The sequence below is a fragment of the Vollenhovia emeryi genome, unplaced genomic scaffold, assembly GCF_000949405.1.
Source record: "Vollenhovia emeryi isolate VEMERY1.0 unplaced genomic scaffold, V.emery_V1.0 DF939143.1, whole genome shotgun sequence".
Classification (NCBI taxonomy): Eukaryota; Metazoa; Arthropoda; class Insecta; order Hymenoptera; family Formicidae; genus Vollenhovia; species Vollenhovia emeryi.
In genome coordinates, this window is record NW_011967223.1 from 1,763,847 (window position 1) to 1,785,160 (window position 21,314).

General features: G+C 47.3%; 1 protein-coding gene across 2 annotated transcripts in view; it reads left to right on the forward strand.

Annotated features, from left to right (window-relative positions):
• Window positions 1–21,314, forward strand: part of LOC105566677 — a 401,439-nt gene that overhangs the window by 144,167 nt on the left and 235,958 nt on the right. For both annotated transcript variants that reach the window (XM_012020872.1, XM_012020874.1), the window contains exon 5: window positions 14,964–15,151. The gene's annotated coding sequence lies outside the window, so the exon portion shown is untranslated. The remainder of the gene's footprint in view (window positions 1–14,963; window positions 15,152–21,314) is intronic.

Here is a 21,314-nt window from a genome sequence, read left to right on the forward strand (position 1 = left end):
CGTACGCTTGGTATGTTAAAGCGAAGTGAATTAAAAGATGGATTGACCAACAAGCGAGAAAGCGAGAGGAGAGGGGAGATCTACTGCGCATAGAAACGATTGCGTCTCGTCGCTGGCGTCAATTAGCAACACAGTTTCGTCTACCTGGTAATAACTTTAACAGACTTGTTGCTCCCCTCGATAATACTTTTTTTTTAGCCGATTGGCCAATCCGGTCGTAATATTACGGTAGTAATATCGTAATTATTATGAATACCGAGGCGCTTGTACCGTTTTATAGGATTGCTGGTCGCACGCGGGACACTACGGGAACTTTATTAAGGGATAACTGGTCGTGTGGATGGATTACAGGGTTGTTAATTGATATTTACTAGCAGCACCGTCTCTCTCGTCCGCTAGTTTTGTTTGGCTGCAGTCATTTTTTCCGACGCGCGCTCTTGCACCTCACCTTGTGCGTTTGCGGATTAGCCGATTCCTCGCGAGCTGAGCGCATGAGTTAAATGTGTAGAGCTTAGAGCGAATTACCCGGCTGCTTGTTGGTATTTATTGGCGGCATAATTTTCACCGCCGCGCCGACCGAGTAATCCTATCCGATGGGCGTAAAACGGTTTTGAGGGAAACGTCAGGGCGGCGTTTGCCCAACAAGCGATTTACGAAGCGTTAAACCAATTGCGACGACGACGCACCGAGATCGCGTCGCGGGGAAGTCGCGCCGTGCGCGCGCTCGACGCCCGCTTATCGCCGTATTGTGTGAACGGTAAATTATCATAGCGAAGTACAGGTGTGCGCGGCGAGGCGGATTAAGGCGTGATCCGCGCGCGGCCGACATATCCGGGATATAATTCTGCGCGCGAGGTGCAGAAAAACCTTTTGCCGCTCGGTCGTTCTCTCCGTAATCTCGCGACCCGTCGCCGTCGCGAGAGCGCGGCGGGAACGGCGGATCTTGCGATAAATCTCCCGAAACGAATCCTTCCGCGCGCGCGCGCGCGCGGCTTCCTGCGGTATAGTCGATGCTGCGGGTCATTTGTCAAAGAGCGCGGGGAACTAAGAGGATACCAGCGACGCCGAGAGATCATAAACTCAGTCGCGTACCGTTACCGAGTCTCTTATTCCGATAAAGCGCGCGTGTATAATAAATAATAACAGTTGGAGAACACGTATTCCGATGTGCAGGGTACCGGCGGGGCCTCTCGCTATCGGAGATACGCGCGCGCGTAAAGCGAGGGTTTCGCACGACGGCGACGGCGAGATAGCCGGCCAGGTAGATGTACGCCATAAATACGCGACGCGACAATACCCGTCGTTTGACGGCGATACTAATGATCGGCCCTCGAAAGCGATAAACCGATACAAAGGCGACGGAAAATCGGTGAAATTGAGCAGAACGGATATACCGCCGTGGGCCTTTGAAACGCCAGTTTCCGGTCGGCTAGACATGCTCGCTCGACTCCCGACTTTAATGATGGGAAATGACGGTTTATGAACCGACGACGGGGCTTGATTTATCTCGCGTGCACGATTCGCGCGCAGCATCCCTCGGAGGACCCGGGATTCGCCCCGATGTTTGTACCTTCGGTGAAAAGGTGTTGCCATCCGTGCTCGCTGATTCGAAACGAGTCGGTATCTGACGACGTTTTGAATATCGATTAGGGCGCGCTGCCGCCCTTCGTTCGCGCTAGCACGTTTTGACAGACGAGCCGTGTTCTGTCACGAGTCCTCGCGAAATAAACGACGGTCACCGTTCAGACGAGTGTTACGCGCATGCCGCTCAATAAATGCACTTTGGGTTGAGCGTATACGTTTGGCCAGCGAACCGACCGGATATATCAAATTATCTGCCCGTCCGGCGACATCTGCGACCGATTTCGCGGTGAAGCATGTAATTATACGCGTCGGGACACGCGGGGTGGAAAAAAAAGCTGCTTATCGCGCTGGCAATAAATTTGATTTGCGCCCGTGATTAAGGGCAATTATTATTTTATTGCGCCGAAAAGGGACGCAAATGTTACGCGCGGACCCTCTCTAGGACCGCTACGATTTCGGCCGCGAAGAGCGACGGCGATTTCGTGATGCAGGCTAATAAAGTTGCACCGGCTAATTTCTCTAGAACCCTACGGGAAGAATCGACCGGCCCGATGCAAGGGGGATCATCGTACTACGAAACCACCTACGGCGAAGGAAATACGCTTTTAGGCCCACGAGGGCGTTTAGATTCCAATCTAATAAATACTTCCTTGCAGACCTTTCGGGGGTGAAAACTCAATGAGTTAACGTTTCCGGGATGAGAGAGAGAGAGAGAGCTTCCTTCTTTCGTACGCGCATTTGCTCGTTCACCTGCCGAGTGTCACGTGTACGAAATGTCAGGAAACATATAACTGATTCTGGAAATATATGGCATTTGATTACTCATGCATTCGTCTGATACTTCCCTTTTATTACTCGCTAAGAAAACATCACACATTTCATCGCTGTTTTCTCAGCGAGTGGCAATAAAACGGTGATATTAAACGAACACATGATTCATGGGCGCATTTGTAATGTTTTATTAGATTGCGGTGCTCGCACGTAACATTACTACGGGGAATAAATTAAGAGACAGAGATCCAATTATACGCGGATGAGAATTACAAAATCTTTAATCGATATTCGCTAGCAGTACAGTCTTCGCATTTGATGGACCGCTCGACGCGTCTGGCAAAATCGAATTTTAGTCATCGAAAATTATTTTCGCCCTCATAAAATCGCCGCGTAATAAGAGCTTATTATATTCGATTAATTAATATTCAACGCCCTAATAATCGGGCTTTGTTTGCCGTTGTCTGATCGGACGGAAGAGAAAAGGGGCGATTTTAACGGGGCCTCTAAATGACACGGAGACAGAGATTTACGGGCAATCGACGAATGGCGCCGGCGATCGATCCGCCGGAGGATCGATGCACTCGCGACGGGCCATTATTATCGCGGCCAAATATACGCGAGCTTCTCCATCACATCCCCTCCCCCTTCAGTGCTTTTATTTTATTATTCCTGCCCCGTCGCGCGGACGTATCGCGCGGCAGGGGCACCCACACGTGTATCTATGGTCTCCATAACTCACCGCGGAAACCCGTTCTCCCGTTCTTCGTCCTGACGCAGTTTCGCAACGCGTGGACTCCGTTTTCCGCCGTCCGTCACTACCGTATACTTATCGCCGATCGCGACCGCGATACGATATAATTCCGCCGGCGATTTTGCGCGAGATCCCGCGGCATTCGTGCACGCAGAACGGATCGCCTATGGATCTCGCGATTAACTTGGAATCAATCCTTCCTCTCACGCGGGTAACGTTTCCTTTCATAATTCAAGTTCGGAATGCTTGCTTTCTAAAGTTTTTGAAGTGAAAATCGAGGGGGAAACCGCTGACCAAAATCTTGTACATACACCAATGCCCACTAATGCTCAGTGGGCATTACTTTACCGTATTATCTTATTTTATCTCATTTTATCTTTATAATGCCCCGGCAAGGCCCAAACTAATGTCCAAAAAATGCCTAGTAATGCCCAGTAATGTCGCAAATCTGTACACCACAATGCTCTCGACGATTTACCTCTCGAAATATTCACTCTGTTGGAGTGAAATTTTTTGGTATTATTATTATTTACTCCGATAGAGTGAATATTCACTCTGTTGGAGTAAATATTCACTCCACTAGGATGAATATTTCACTCCATGGCAGTGCTTTCACTTCAAAAACTTTAGAGAGTGTATTTAGAATTTTTTTTAGTATGTATACAATTTTATTTATCATAGCGTAGGCGCATTAGAATGTATTATTCTAACTGTAGAGGCGATTTGATCACATTGTGTACGTAGAATGCCTCGTGTTCTGTAAATAGATAAAGAATCGCTAAAGCGTAGCTTGGGAAATCTGACACACCCTGCAACGCGCGTACGTATTATCTCGTTTTTCGTTGGTCACTTTTCTGCGGGTAGTCACGGTGCATTGAGTTAAACGACCTGGACACGTGCGACTATTGTTTCCTCGTGTAATCTTTTTTATAATATACACTGCCTATAGAAGCTCGATCTGCCCCTTTATTCACGCACGCGCAGACAATTTCATTGACGGTAAAACTTGACAGCGAGACTGTTGGAAATGATGAATCTCGATAAGAGGCATCTGCTCTCTCTAAAAGTCAATCAGTGGATCATCACTGAAAACAGTAAATATTCGCTGATTCACGATTATTCAGTATAGCACTGAATAATTCCAGAAACACAGAAAAAATTTCCGGATCCAATGCTATTACTTCAATGTATCATAAAATAGGATCGATATAGCGTCAATCTTATTTATTGTAGAGAAAGGAATATTTTAATCTTAAGGTGGCTCCTCTGCATAAACCGACCAAAAGTGCAAAAATTAAAATTTAAGTATGTTGTACTTGTAAGTTTTTTCTATTAGTATGCGAAATTTCAGACCCGGTCACCGATGAAATAAAAGGAAGAAACAATGTTAAAGCTGTACTTTTTAACATATAGCGGTTATGGGCCGCTATATTGTCTTATTTTTATACTAAGTGAGGTTGTGAGAAATATAAATGCGTCAGGAATATTTTTGTCCCAGTAACAGAAATCCTTTCTGAGGGTGTATACTTATAACTGTTGTCAGTGATAATGCACTGATTGACTTTTAGAGAGTGCGGCAATCTGTCTTAAATTTTTCGAAAGGCAGGTTCAGATCAATCAAAAGGTACCCCTTCGTGTCGGATGCTAAATTTGCGAAATGTATCTTGCGTACCTGATCCGTCGTTATTGCGCGGGAAAATTAGTTGCGAGCAAAGCAGTATATAATTGCGCTTTTACATAGAAAGGATGTTGCGCGAAAGCGCGGAAGAGAAGCCAGTCTGCGATGCGCACGTACAACATGATAATTGTGCGCTGGATGTTTTGATTGCGCGTATGCAGGGGTACTTATATTTCATAAGAACGTGCGTCTGAAAATGCAACGTGACAGCTTACCATTACGAAATTCCGCAACACCATGGAATAAACGCGTACAGCATTAATCTAACGGTATTTCGCTCGAAATGGTTTGAACGAGCCGATTCAAGCATTTATACATTTTCACGAGAAAGAGCAAGTGCAAATGTAACATTAATATTCAGGATAATGTAACTGTAACGCGCGATGTGGCTTTTCGCCGTTTGATTTTATTTCTTATTTTTAAAAATCTCAATTTTTTCACGAGACGCAAATGGCGCGATGTATATTAACAAGTGGCTACTATCACGTATCCATCCGCGACTTCTCCTCCCGCGTGTCACCGTATTAATTACGCGGAAGCCGTTTTGCGCCACTGATACTAACGACTCCTTCCCTTTGTGTTCGCGCGGCAGCCGATTGATGTCGGCCCGAAAAACGCATTGAACGCCCACGCTCGACCACCCTCGCTTCGCGCTCGTACGAAAAATCGCTCCAGCAGTCGGGTCCGGAAATTGCGTTTTGTAATGCTTCTGGCTACCGAGCGTCCCCCTTGTCGCTGCCCGGTCACCGATCTCGAGAGTGAAAAATATAAAAAGAGCGGAGCGAGCGCGGAGGGCACGACACCGGGGCGGTCGGTCGGTCCTTTGTACACGTTGTGTCGCGACCAGTGAAACAATACGCGCTTTCGGTATAAATATGTTCCGCGCATCACAATAACCGTCGTACCGCGGGACGAGTAACTTTCGTCCGCGAACGCATGCCGGGTAGTACGGGCGGGCAGGAGCACCGGTAGGGTCAAAAGATGACCGTCCTTTCGATCGTCCGCCCGTCCGTCCGTCGGCGCCCCCTCGTCGCTCCGCTATAAAGCAGTCACGTGTCTGGCAACCCCCCCGCGTCCACATATGAGGGTATCCCCCCATTCGCCGCGTCGTGAATAGGCTCTATGGTGTTTCGGAACAGAGATGCTCTCACGATGGGGTCCTGTTGACTGCCCCGCGATGGCGTGACGCGGTGGTGCGACCGGCAACCACCGCACACTCATTAACGAGTAATGCCGATTCCGCAGCACGCCTACCTGCGAGCGCTCTGTGCGTCATACCTTCCCTTAATTTATTAAAATCACGCGTGGGAGAACGTCTGTGCGCGCTCGCGTCCTTCCGACGGGAGAGCCCAGCTCCCTTATCGTCATCGAGCTATTTCCGGAGATCGCATCTCGTTAAACCCTTCGTTCGTTCGTGTCTCCGCGAGTGCCTCGGCCGCCCTCGTCGGCGTTTACGCGCCGAGCCTGAATTTCCGTTATGTTCGTGACGATTCTACAAGTCATACTTTAGGCCCGGTGTCATATGTTACTTTCAAAACGCTTGAAATCTTGATTGAATTTCCAACAATAAATCTTGATTTACAGATAGTAGTCCAGCTTTTTAGACAGAACCGACGCTATGTATTTCTGATACAATTTCGTAATCTTGTTTTATGTCTCGGGAATTAATTATTCTTTCCATTTATTACCCAGTTAAATGCGTTAATCAATGCTTCGATGTATCTCCTTTTCAATCGCTATTCAGCATTCGATGAATTCTCGAAATTTATCATACTTTTTGACATCGACTCTCCAAAAAAAAAAGGGGGGGGGGAAATTATACCTGCACGGCGAGCGAATAAACGACCACAGGGAATGTTTGTATAGCGCTTAACTCCGGTACAACGGGCGACGATAGTCGACCACGCGTTAATCCCCGTTCATTTTTCATTTTCCTGCGGGCCGCGCGACGCTAACCGGGGAGGGTATCGTCGATGAATGGATCCATCTCGGCGTTAATGAGAGGAGAACAAGCGGCGTCTATTCAGGAGTGCGGTGCCGTAATAGAGCCAGGTAAACGGTCGACCTGGGGCCCCCGTTTCGTACCTTGAAGGCAGATACTATCGGCGAAAAGGGACATGGAAAGCCTTTCCGTCGGAGTAGGTCGAAAATGACGCTTGTTTAATGCGCTCCACGGGATGCACTTGGTTGCACTCAACCAACACACATACGAGAGACGTTTCGCGTGTGCGTAACGCGCAAATGGGCATGCCTGTGCAAACGTCGGGAGGGTGAGCGCGCGCAGTGATATAAACGCGAGTGGGATTTTTCTATGGCTGGTTCGGTGGCACGAAAAAGGGAGTTATGCCCGATAAGCATCGCGGCTCCCGGGGCTGCTCCGCTCGTTTATCACGTTTTTATCGCCGAGGCGTGATTACCTGGGCGCACTAGAAACGTTAATTTGCATTTCCTGGCCTCATACGCCGCGCCGCGATCAGTACGGCCGGACGCGGCGAATACTCGGCGCAATAAACGGGATCGAAGAAGCGAAGACCGGTCTTCTCGCGTGTCTACTTTGTTTTACGATTCTCGAGAAAAGGACGACGTACCGCGCCGATGTTTTTACGCGTTACGCTTGTCTCAGGTATTGTTATTAATACCGAGACAAGTATCGGTAATTAAAAGTTTAAGACCCGCTATTATTTTTATCTGTCATCTCGTATCGTGGTGCGATTTTAGACTTAGATTCTTCTCAGGTAGATTTTATTGCGGGCGTAAATTAATTGAACGCTCCATAACTTCTGTCGGAGGATTTACCTATTAGCGCGATAGGACTTTGTCTTCGTAAACGTATCAGCACATACGAAAACGTATCTTAACGAGTTTTTCTAGCTGGCATCAGTGATGGATGATTTTCATTATCTCTACGTATGTAAAGGGTTATGAATGCTGCAATATATATTAGATTATTAATTCTAATTTAAAAATCTTGTTTATCTCGATGTCAACGACACCAACGGTGAAAGCAGGACGTGGAATCCGTGAATCAGGCGAAGCGAGTCATCGGTCGTCTCGCGACAAGGCACGGCCAACCAATCGCATTATCGAAGTGCGCCAGTTTAAGGAAATCGCCAACGATTTCTCTCGACTCTGGATGCAACGGCAAATACACAGCACGTGCGAGCGTATCTCGCGGGGTTGATTTCGTTCCGTGCGACTGCTTGAAAAATGCTCGAAGCGAGTCCCTCTTGTTCTTGGCCTTTCTGTCGACGTGAAAAATTGATGCACGAAAATTCTGACGCGCCGCGATTTGTCAAATTCCCCGCTTCCCCGGCCCGGTGGACAACGCTTCTCTCCGCGATCCTTTTTTCCCTTCATCTTTTTCTTCTCTCCCGGTATCGATATCATCAACATTCGCATAAAGACGGATACGCGGACAGAGAGGAAGGAACGGTTTATACGACGGGGTTTTGGGTTTCAAAATCATTGGGGTGAAATTGGGGTAAGCCGATACCGCTTGGCTACCCCCGGCGGCGAGCTCTCTTCTCAAGGGTGATGGGCGCTGGTATACACTGGTCAATTTGAGCCCCACATGTCACTCGGAAGAAAGGAATCTGGAAAATCGTGCCCGGAATCTCCCGTCTGTTTATAATGATTCCGAGTGAAGAGATCCGTGTGTTCCTTTCGGTAGCGTATCTTATTTATTGGATATACCCAAATCTTTTCACGAAACTCCGCAGCAGCTTTTCTCACACGGTCGCACGCATAATAATGTAGAATATTGACGATTTAATAGAAATGACTTACACCCCTTCTTAAAATATCCAATTCCATTAACCAATGACTCATTCTTTCGTGTAGCTAGCACGCACAACTGAATCCTGATTTCGCTACGTCCGGTTTCGAGTTTCACCTGGGAACGAATCGATCTCCCTTTCGATCCCTTTTTTTTCCTCTTTACAGCTGGAGTCTCGTTCTCCAGAAAATGAAGATGGACAGCGTCCACGTGTCGGACGTCGGTTCCATTCATTACATTTGTCTCGCGATGACCATCGTGCGTGCTCCAATGTATATATTCGTGTCGAAAACCCTATTGACAGCCGGCTTCGTAAATTGACGAGCGTCAATTAGTCGTGACCAATCGCGTGGTTTCGCTAAGACACGTCGGCAGGACTCGTCTCACGGTACTTAGGATTGTTCCAGGAGTGGCTTATCGCAGGCGGATTGTTGTCGAGCAGTCTCTCGTGATTGCCGAACAACGGTCCGGCTGGCCGTGTATTGTCGGCCGCAGGACGCATTAGCTCTTCCCGCTCTATGGGAACTGACCAGTGGTCAGTTCGGCGTTGGACGTGATCCGTTAGTAACAGCCGTATTAAATACGGACGTCAGTCACCTTTGTCACCTTCGTCGCCTTCGTCGTTTACTTTTGTTCGCGGCGATCTCTTCGCTTCCCGCTGAGATACACGGAATGAGGTCGTTGTCAAAAGGTTTTTACGCTTGTCGGGCACGATCAAAATGTTAACGAGAATACTAAGCGGCGTATGCCATTTGCACGATTGGACACGGTTCTATTTACGGTAGTTTGGGGCACACTCGACAAACAGAGACGAATATTCGCGAAAGGCGACAGTCCAGCGGGCAGATTGCGATTTTTGTCAACGTCCATTTTGCGTGGATTCTATTTGCAAAATCCCCGGTCGGGAGCGGCCAGCCAGCCGATTGTCTGTCAGACTAGTAGACCAGTCATCCCGGGGTTATGCGACATAATAACGAATATTTGGATAATGGAGACCGGGGTCTTTTGACTCACGCAGGCGAATGCCCGTCGGCCCGCAGGATGAAGGCGAAACTCAATTCCCCGATATCTGAATACCAGCCAATTACGCGTGATGTATGAAGGGTGCGTGTCATATGTATATTTTCGTCATTTTCTCCGCGCACGAATTTGAATGTCATCTCCCGTCTCCCGTTCATTCTTCTCAATTTATTCCGGCGCGACACCGCGAACATCCTGCGAGTCGCGGGATGATTTGCATTTTCGGAAAAAAGAACCGCGCGCGCTTTTGCAAGTCAGATGGCCGGATATCACACGTGCGGCGTCGTGATAAATCGTTCTTCCTTCGTCCTTTCAATCGTTCGCACGTCACGATCGAATAACGGTTTCGAAATTGATATCATCGGGGATGAATGTAACGTTTCCTCCGTGCGCTCACTCTTCGGCATACCCGCGAATACCCGCGCAGTTTGTTATTTGCACTTTGCATTGCAATAGTTTCTGATTTTGTCGTGCTCTTATAAATTTGCACTTTCTTAATACACAGTTGGAAATTTGTGTTTTCTTGTTAAAAAAAAACACCGGTTAAAAGCGAGTTCAGCGAGATATTAAGAGAAAGAGGATATCAAAGATGCACGCTGATGGACAAAGTCAGGGACGCGCCGATGTTGTCGAGCTACAGCTCGTATTTGCACAGGAAAATTAAAGCTCTGTTTACGGACGTATGTCCTCGGCTGGTTGTTGAAAAGATCGGGCGAGCTCGTAGCGCCGTGGGCATGGTTACCGCGCTGCGATATTCATAGAGAATATCGCGCGCGCACGCGGAGTCGTACGGTCCGCAAACGTCTATAACATATTCCGTGTGATCAATCCCCTTTTGATCTGCCTTCGGTCACCGGCCAGTAATTGCTCTAAAACGCGGGCCAGTCGTTGAGTTTTAGTTTGTCATTTTCCCTCCGGTCACTCCGTATATTTCTCGTGACTCACCGTTCGTTTAATGATTAACGAGTGCACGTAGTGTCTCATTTTTTTCTTTTGCTTCGTCCTCCTGTGTCGCACGCGAATGCCAAACAATCATTTCTTTTCATTTCTTTTCTTTTCCATACGGTCTGAGATTAATCAGCCGTGAAACGAAACTTTTTAGAATTGCGACGTACAAATCGCGCGACGTTAAGTACAGCGAATCATCAAAAGCGGATCCTCATCGGGATGGGATATTTCTCTAAAAGAACGAGATCCCCTTGGGACTTCATCTTTATGTCGTCTCAGATTTTTAGAGATAGGTATATAATGTTTCCAAGGCGGTTCATGACGTTCCATTGAAAACGGCTCCTTTGATCTCTCGAGGTAGACTTTATTGAATAGCGGAGCGCGATTGATAAATTTCAATCATACCTTATTTTGTCAATATTAAGGAAAATTTGCAATTACATGGATTACGGAGATGTCTCGCATACTCGAGGATACCGAGTTGAATTAAACTTTTAGACGTATCTAATATTACCATGACATTTTTTTTCCGCTGTTCGAACGCAAGAGAGCGTGACGCCGTAGGCTTCTCAATTATTTTATACTTATTCGTAAGTCTTCTTTTTATATCTGCCTGTATTGCTCGTTACGCAGCAGATCTAAAAAGATTAAGACGGAGGAAAGCGCGCAGCACAACGGTTATTGCGATCGTTGGATAGTTACGACCAATAGTTTCGTGCCAAGGGGTTGTAAGAAACCTGCTGTTAGCATTCTCTTGTCTCCCTTTTTATCTTAACCGACAACAGAAACATTTCCCTCATGTTCTTTGTCATGTCAGGTGTGCGCTTTTTCCCTAGGCCGTGTAACTGATACAAGCGCGGAGGCTTCATATCGCTCGGGGGCTGTAAATAATTTTTTTTACGCCTTCCAGCGGCGCCGCGACGCGTTTGACGGAGTGACGCCGAGCACGCATAAGAGCACTGGGTAGTTTTAGTGATAGACCGCGCCGTCGAGACGCGATTATACTAATGCGTTGATAACACGACACGAATAAATCCCATGTCGCGAACAAGAGTTAATCAAGTCGGCAAAAAACGGTATTTGCATTCTCGCCATTACTAGCCGTGTCGTTTTACATATTCATGCGTTTTTATAAAATCTAATTATTCTGTTGCTATATATATTATATTATTAACGCTATCGTCTATTTGTTTGTATTACTAATGCGTAGTAATTAATAATCGCGCGTTTGAATGTGAAACAGAATCAGTACTACGTAAGGAATAACACGTAAGCTCGCCAGTGTTAGAGAAAATTAATAGATCTCGCGAAACAGAGACGGCTGACATTCAGAAGACGTCCCCAGCACAGCACGGTCGTTGCCCCTTATCTTCTTTCGACTCGCGCGACGTCAACAGGAATGTACTCGCGATTTACATGCGAATTGTACCACCCTTTCCGGACGGCGGAAGGTAGCGGAAAGGGGTGGTAAAGTGACACGACGGCCCGGACATCGCCATTACGACTAGCCAAGTCGCCCTTCGCTATTTACCCCCGTAGTTTAAGCTACCCCATAAAGATTCAGATAGCGCTGGAAAAGGCGCACCCTATATAACGTGGTATTTCGCAGCGAGGCTTAGCGCCCGTGGTTGAAAGCTAACTGCCATACGACAGGTTAGACGAAAAAAAAAAAGTTGTCGCCCCTCGCCTCCTCGCTTCCCTCGTTTCGACGCTCGCGACGACGAGGGTGACGTTTCGTCGCAAGATTCCCTTCCGCCTAATCTACCGGTTGTTTCTCTCCATCGCGCGGGGATGGCAATGCATGAAGAGTTTTAACTGGTGGAACACCGCCAGGTGGATAATGGACTTCGTCGTACGCGCGTTTCCGCACCTTGTAGCGCCGAATAGAGATAAACATCAATTTTTGCGGAAACAGGGTGTAAACACGGGGTAATAAAATTAATAGCGCGGGGGAGAGCAGTCCGCTTGTGAACCAGCAGGCTGTCATTTCGGGACAAGTACGACAAAACACTGGGTACGTACGGCATTATATATTCGTCGCGAGTAGGTATTTATTTCCGTCCTAAAATGAGACGACATACGATGACACGTTGCGTTGCTCTCGACTTTTGTTTCAAGGAACACCCGCCCCTTCGCGTGGTCGCGCTAATCACGTAGCGGTTTACTTACAGCTTACCGATAAAAGAACAAAATTGTCGAATTCGAAGCAGGGTGCGTTCGCCATTCAAGTCCCTTTACTCGTTCCCCTTTTCCTTCATTCTCTCCGTTCCTCTTCCACTCCACTCTTCGCTTTCCGCGATTAATTACCGGAGCTTTCTGGATGCGTGCGAACGCGCGCGACAGGTTGTCGACGTGCGAGAACGTTGTAAAGGGTCTCGGCCGCTCCACCCCCGAGGGGGCAGTCGTGTCTGACATTCTGCTGATGTCGGAATTTCCGCGACAGCATTTTTAATCACGCGAGCATTTTAGCGGCGCGATGCCCGGACGCTCTAATATAGGAGCAATGCGGTTATGCATAGTGATGAGAGTGTACTGCAGGGTGGGTCGGGCCGAGTGACAGTAAGTGTGAAATGCTTCGACTAAAAACTCCATCTGTAGGCAAATTGTTTAATTACTTACGATATTGCCAAGGGGTTGCGGTGGCGGCTCGGAAATTCGGTGCGGACCGATGAGACAGCGGGATAAGGGGGTGGTTTTAACGAAGAAGCGGGAGACACGAAGAACGATGAGAAAGTGAACGAGAGGGTGGTCACGGGGCGAAGGGGAGGAGAGAATATACAGAGTTCCTTTCGCACAGAGCAACTCGATTTTAATCTATGCGACCAGTGCTCGGCTTCGTTAATTTCCCAGAACTGCTCCGACCTCGTTAAAGAAATTTAATTGCGCCAAGTGCGATTGATTAAACCGTGGAATCGCTCCGGTGGAGATTGAAAAGAAACCGGCCGCAGCGTAGCAGCCGGTTGCTCGGTTTCCTCCAACTTTTCGAATATTGCGTCGTTTTCTCATTAGACGGAGAAGAAGTCGTGTTAAACTCGGGGAAAATGGATTAAGCTCTAATGTTTGCAACGCCTGAGAGAAAGAGGGCAAAGTTTTTTTTTCAAGTATTTTTTCAAGGCACTTCATTTTACCGTGTATATGCATTATTGATTTTCGCGATGTAAAATTGATACGCGCTGCGTTAACAAAAAAGCGGCCACTTCATCAATTTCGCCGTTTTCTTTCCTTTCTTTTTCCGTTATCATCATGTTTAACGAGCGGCTCTTACGTTACACGTGAAACGCTCTGATGCGTTTAACATGAAAAGAGGAAACTGTAGCGTGAAACGCGAATGGACCGCATTTTGCGTGCACCCTCCTTTAATGGAAAACATCGAATTTTTCCCTGTAAACACTGAGCATCCATCGCGAAACTCCATGCATCCCTGAGAGACTATCAATATGCCAGGGTGATTGCTCTCTATTCGCGTATCACTCGCCGGTCGATTCTGTATAAACGCGCCGCGTCATATTTTGCATGCGCAACCGCTCTCTCAAAATTGAATAAAATCCATTAAAGTCCCTAGCGAGGATATTTTCCAGCGGTGGTAAATGCGTTCGCCCAAAATTACTTTGTCGTAATAACAATAACGTTCTTCAAAACGTAATATTAACAAATGAAAAAATTCTTTTTACTCCCCAGACTCGCGGCTTTCGTTCGAATTACAAAAACTTTGACGTTCCTGCGATTTCTCTTTTTTTTTCACGCCTTCGGCGATATCAAAGTGCTGCTTTATAGGGGTGGCAGATGTCGAAGTATATCTCCGTGTATTAAATTACGTGAATATAACCCGTCGCGATATCCCAGACAGAAGGCAATATCAACAAAGACTGGGACAAGGCGCATCACTCGCTGTGGATAACCACAGACACGGCATAGTCTTTTGTCGGAAGCGACGCCGCGGAAGCTGCCAACAATAGACTCCATGGAGTCTCCATGGCCCGTCGATTATGATTATGAATAGCCGCCGTGGCCTCCCCCGTCGTAATTGTTAATTAGCCCCGGCATTTCCAAACTCCGCGGGAATCCATTCAGTTCAATGTTCTCGGGGGGGCACGCGGTAGTTTCTGATTCGACGATGTACGGGCGAGAGCTAGCTCGCTGGCTCTCCAAGTTACCTCGTGATTTAACACGAGAGCCACCCTTGTTTGCGCAAGTATTCAGTCTCTCTCACTGCGGAAGTTGGATTATCCTCCGCATGATGGAATATCGTATCTACGAGAAATGTTTTCGTAGAAACGCGAACAAGGGTACATCGACCGCAGAGTGCATTAAAATATACGTTTTTAATTTACAACTAATTTATCTTGCTATGCCATCAGAGCGCGAGAGATTGGATGCTCGGTAAATTGGTTAGACTCTCGAGATTTTGTCACAATTTCTTTTCTTTGTTCCAGCAACAGGATGCTCATTACGCAGGTTAGAAGGGTCCGATGAAACGGTAATTGTTTTTAATCACTTGGTGGGTGGAAGTTCGCTGAAAGGGGTGAGAGCCGATGGCGCGGTTAGCCGAAAACCATCCCTCGTTCCCACTTTCACTTAACATCACGGCGCTTTTCAACCCTTCCCCGGGCATTATGATAGGGTAAGTGCATGAGTAAAATAAATAAGAGCGCGTAATAAATCAATTTACATTCGCTTATGTAACTACTTCATTTTGCTTCCGCTGCGCTTTCGTCGACGCGTATATCGACTGATCTCTTTCGCAAGGTTGTGTCTTATTTGAACGGTGATGACGGTTGTTGCAAATAAAGTTAATTGGAATTAAAATATAGAAAAATCACAGGACGCCAATTAAGATATACGCAGATTATGCATAATAGAAAGAAGAGCTGAAAATTTATGTAAGCGTAATCCACCGTGATTTCACAGCAAAGCATCTCGACAGTCTGATACTTATTGTTAGTTGGGTATCGGAGGGTTGTCTGCAGACGGAGATTTTATAAAGTTTTTCAAAATGTCATGTTGTCCCACGACTACATAATTTTCAGGGTAAATTTTAAAAGAAAGTTCCCCCCGCGTACATTATCCTCTTTAGAATTGGATTCGTTGTTTTTATTTCTGGCGGAATCGCAACACGCGTTATTTGATCAGAGTCCATTCGTAAAGCGACGCGCGCGACGAGTACATTTTGGCTTATTTCGGTAGTCGATCATCTCGACAGATTACGCCACGTGCCGACGTAATACCGTCCGCGTGCGCGCGCGCGCGCGTAATCTTGCGGTGCGTTTGTTATTCCACGGAACGGTCTCGATTTCTTCTCGTAATCGTATCCAAACAATACTGTTTGCGTAGGAGTCGACGAGCACCGCGTGCGTCCGACAGCGGTAATAGACGGACGCGTACACGTACACACGTAACTGCCGCGCGCGCGTGTTTACATTAATTTCTCGTAAGTGTGGGACAGCGGCCGCGCGCGTCCGTCTAAACGCGACACGAAAGCGCGTAATTTGCATTGCGTCACGGCACCGCAATACATCGGTAATTATTGTATTTATTGCTGTATTACGCGCCGGTTGCGTTTGACCGGCGCGGTCACCGGTTTACGGCGCGTTACAACGCGGCGCGTACAAGCGGACAGAGAGATTACGTTGTAATTGGCCTTTACAACGCGCGGAATAATCGAACTGTGCAAATGTCGCGCCGATAAATTAACGCCGCCGTCTTTATTCAATGGAATTGCGCGGCTGGAAAATGGATTCCTGCAGCACAATACCGATGACTGTCGCGCGGAGGGCGCTCATCCGCGATTAAATCGTGCAACCGATTATTCCTGAAATTGAAGCTCGTCGAATTAAATAAGACATTTACCACGTTCTCGTCGTGCAATTTTCTCCGCGGTAAACGTTTCATAAAGCAGAATCTGCTCGCGAATACGAGAGCGATAATGGTAATAGATAGCGTAGTTCCGCGTCCAAATGACAGGATGCTGATGCTGCTGGCACGTTTTAAAAACAAATTAATTTCCTGTAATGATATTACGTTAATTTTTTTTCCTCAAGTACGTATACTGTCTCGAGGAATGCGAGCAAGGTGGTCGTAATGGCCGCTACTTCATCGCGCGCATCTCGTTAGTCCTTACTGAGAGAATCGATGGAACGGAAATCGGCGCAAGAAACCTCGATCTCATCTCCAGAGTCAATAAAGTCGAGCAGAAACGTGTTGTAACGCGAGAAGCGCTACGGGAGCGGATAGGAGGGCAGGGCAGGAGGGGGCGCAGGGGGTACGGCAACGCGGTAATATACGTTAGCGAAACTGACAAACAAGGCTCGTAACGGGTTTTACGCGCGAGGCAATTATCAGAGTTGTCAGGCAGTCGGTTTAACGCCTCCATTTATGTGCGTATAAACGCGAAACGGGAGTCGAACCCGCGAGCCCAATGAAATGTAAAGCCCAGGATGCATTAATCCCCAAGTCGTGGCCGGACCGCAACGCTCGCGCCGTTACAAAATGCCATTTTACACCGCTCAGTCGAAATTTACTCCACCCATCGGGCTTGTTTAATCCGAATCATACCGCTTAACGGCGCGATCCGCGCTAGTGTCAAACGTATCCATCGCCGCTCGACGATTTACACGATGGCGCATCGCGCGCGTGTACATATACGTACACGTGTTTCGCCTATTTCGCGGCCCGTTGTACTTTCATTGGCCGATATGAATTTCTGATGGACGAAGTACTCGCGGTAATACATATATACCTATATATATATATATATATCTCCACCCCGTTCACACGGTCAACAGTTATTTCAGGTTAAATCAGGTTACATCATAATATTCTCCCGGCATCCCGCATTTGGTGATCAACGCGTAAAGCGTTAATCGTGTATGACGCCTGTCGAGTTTTCATTAGCCGAGGTAACTTTTCCATCGGCGAATAATCGCGATATCGCGTTAGTGGGCGATTTTGTACGACGCAAACGCGCGAGTATTATTTCGGGATTGCGATAATACGACAAACACAATTTCGTGTGACCGGCAGTTATTTTCTTGTGCAATACTTTTAGCTTCAGAGCTGTTTGTTGTTTCACCTGGAAATAATATTCTATGCTCATCAATGTTATGTATTTTTCGCTAAATGTAAAACGGATAAACCGTACATGTCGCTGCAAATTAATTAATTTCCTGCCATTTCCTTGGCGAGAGACGCCTCGTGGGGCGTGATACGACTTCCGTCGAGAGCCGATGAGTCAAACGATATATCTCGATCCTGCCCGGCACGCCATTCGACCATTAAATCCATCGGCGTAAGGAAACGGCGCGCGTTTGAGAAAACCCGCGAGGGGATGAACGACCCGATCGAGGAGTCGAAAACTCCGATCTAATGGAACACCATGCGCGACCTAACGCACGGCCTAAAGAATATCTAATTATCTAACACGTGACCCGACACGTGTGGGAAGCTCCCGCCGCTATTTTCTGATTCATTTGCCGGGCGCGTCTCGCGGAGAGAATGGCCGCGCTTGGGCCCCCTCGGTGTGATATTTTGTAAAGTTTACTCGGCCGGCACAGTGTGAAACGCATGCTGTTATTAAGGCCGCCGCTCTCGGGACGCGTATAACGCAGCCGCCGCACGCGTGTCTACCTGCGTATCTCCGCACGCATCATACGCTCGCATTATAAACGGCAGTTAGTCATTCGTTTGATAATGACGAGGAGGAACGCACGGCATGGGAAGAAAAAGCTTGAAATAGTGAGATGTGATTTTCATCTCTTTCCTCGAAAAATATAAAAACTTTTCGCCTGCGACAAAATCTACATAATTTACGACTTTCATTTCACGCCGAGGCGGTCCCCTTTCTTCGCGGACACCTCGTTGTTTAACGTATTGTGATTTTGATTGTTTAAATTTTTATTTGGAAGAAATGTTCGTCGCTGAAAATTTCTTCGATCTCTTTCTCCAATCGACTTTAGTCGCGACAGAACGTTAGAAAAACAAAACACGGTTTTTTGATTATTACTTCTTCGATAGTTGTAAGCGAATGCCGTAAGTATATGGAAACGGCAAAATGAAATTGCTACCTGCACGTCGCGCCGAGCGCACGGCGAAGAATGATACTTGAACGGGTTCTTGCACCGCGCTTGATATTATGCTTCGACAGAGTTAGGATCGCTTCTGTGTAAACACAGGCAAGGACGACTCGGCCGGCCACTTCTATGCATTTTCCATGAATATTCAATCATGTAAATGCATACGCGAGGCAGAGAGCCGGTCCATTACCTCGTCGTACTTGTATCCTTCTATAATTTACGATAGTTGCCGTTAATTGACTTTGCTACGATGCCACTTACAAGCCACAATGACTCACTTTTACCATGCAGAGTCAGATTTTAACATGCTCGCGACGTTTGAGTAGCGATACTTACGAGGTGTTTCACTCGGATTTTCTAGCTCTCGAAACTTTCGAGTCTCCGGAATCTTTCCAAGCCTTTCGAGAATCTCCGATGCCAATGAACGTTCTCGTGTTATTTCTTCGACATGATCGAATCATTTGGAAATTTTGACCGCCTGCCACGCTGCCTACGATAACAACGAGAGAGTATCTTTACGCTCACTATTATTTGAATATACATCGAGAAGTATCGAATACCTGCGGTATTCGATATCGAATAGGGGCAAATACACGATATCTTTTTATCGTTTCTAATCTTGACATAACTCGAAGGGGAGGGCCCAGTGTTATTTTCCTCTCATTCGTGCACGAGCGAGACGGTCCTCGTCTTTCGGACACGTTCCGAAGTGTTTCCCATGACTGTCGAATCCGCTCGGATATAAGAACGCACGTCTACTCCGGCGACAATCATTACCGTCCCGATGACTCCGCGCGACGCGCTTTAATATTTACTCTCGCGTCCCTCGAGCACCCTTGTAGCCATGTATCGTGCCACGGTCGAACGCCATCGGCCGTCAATATGCTTCGATCCTCTCTTTTCGACAGGGGCGCTAAGAGGGTGGCGCAGCGGCGCGGCAGGGGCAGGAGAAATGGTGAGATGGTTACACGGCTAACAACTGTAAGAGCACGGCGCGTCCCTAACCGTGCCGCGAATTGAAAGTGGAGTTAATTGATCGGAAGTCTTGAGGCCGCACGTGCCGTTTTTGCCATTGTGCGTGCTCCGCAGCGATCCGTACAGAATCGAGCCGATGTCAGGTCGGCAACGAGCGCGCGCGCACGGAGCAATATTTTATTTGTCCGGATGCGCCGCGATCGTTTCGATTTTCGCCCGTCGAATAAACGCCGTATTTGCCCGTACAATAATATACCGACGCTAATGCAATTACGCGCCGCGATTCCTCTCCGTTTCTGTACATATCATTTTATGTTATGACGATATCAAATGGCAGCCCTCTCTCTCTTTCGTCAAAAGAACGCGCAATTTAAATTTTCCGCTTCATTAACCGACGGGAGCAAATCGTCGAAAAATATCAAATGCAGTATTAATTAGATCCCGATAAAACGATACGTATTAAAGTTAACGTCCGACTTTTTGCGAAAAAAAAAAACAACACAACGTTTTCCATAATTACCGTTTGATTCCCGCAAACAGCATTATGCGTTATTTCTGTAATAGCGGCTCGCAGAGTTTAATCTCGCGCACATGGCGGTTTAAGGCCGTGGACGATGGCGATCGTCGACGGTGTGCGCGGCGAGGAAGAAAATAAAAGCGCTCAGATAAGCTCGCACGCGCGTTAACGAGATTGCGAGAGGGTACGCCGAATGCGTACTATATATAATCGAGTTTCCATCCTGCATCGAGAGAAAGAGGAGGGAGGGAGGGAGGGGAGGAGGCGCGAAAGAGGAGCCGTACCCTGTTTTGTAATTGCCGGTATTTATAAGCAATACCCGCCGAGGAGAATACGCGCCGCCGGTGCTTTCCTAAGCGGAATATGGTAATACGGGCAATGGCCCATATTGACATGAACGATGCCCGCCATTAGCGGGCCCGGCGCTGGATGACTGTTTTTAATTTCCTCGGCAAGTGAATTTCTGCCCGATGGGTAAGGGTGGATATTGCCGCGTATCACTCATAATCACTTTCCTCCGCGAAATCGTCCGGTGCCTACCATTTTTTCGTCTCTCGTTGAATTCTTTTTTTTTTTTTTGGGAGGGGGCTCCTCGTATCCGGCGGCCGTTCGGAGCGTGAAATATGACGGGCGAGCGACGGAGGGACGAGATGTAATTGAATTCCGCTCGAAGGGCACAATTAGGGACCCGGAACGATCGTAATGACGAAGCAAATTTAAGTGGAATCGCGTGATAAATACACGCGCAAAGTTGGCCAGGTCGAAAATTTGTTCGGGACCGACGCAATGATCCGTCCGCTTGAAACAATCTGGAAACGACTTAAAAATTGGAGAACGGGAATTCTGTGACTTGCTATCGATATGCTTTTCAGTATCGTTAACTATAAGCGGCGGCCAACAGCAAAGACGATCTTCGAAAAAGACACAGCTTTTCATGGGTTGTTGCTAGCCAACGACACTGAAAAGCACTCGACAGCAAGTCGCAGAATTCCCGTACAGGTTTGCGCACTTAAAAATGCGACCTCGTTAAGGGGATCCTTCGGCCATCTTTTTTACCGACACAGTTTAGTTAGAACTACGAATTGAAACTTATAAATACCAATATCTTTTTTATTAGACTTCTGAACTGACTGTTTTAAGTATAAAAATGTTCTGCGGTCCGCAACTTATCTCGGTATTATTTTATGCATAAAAGCTAATAAAAAGAATTACAAGCGCGAAAA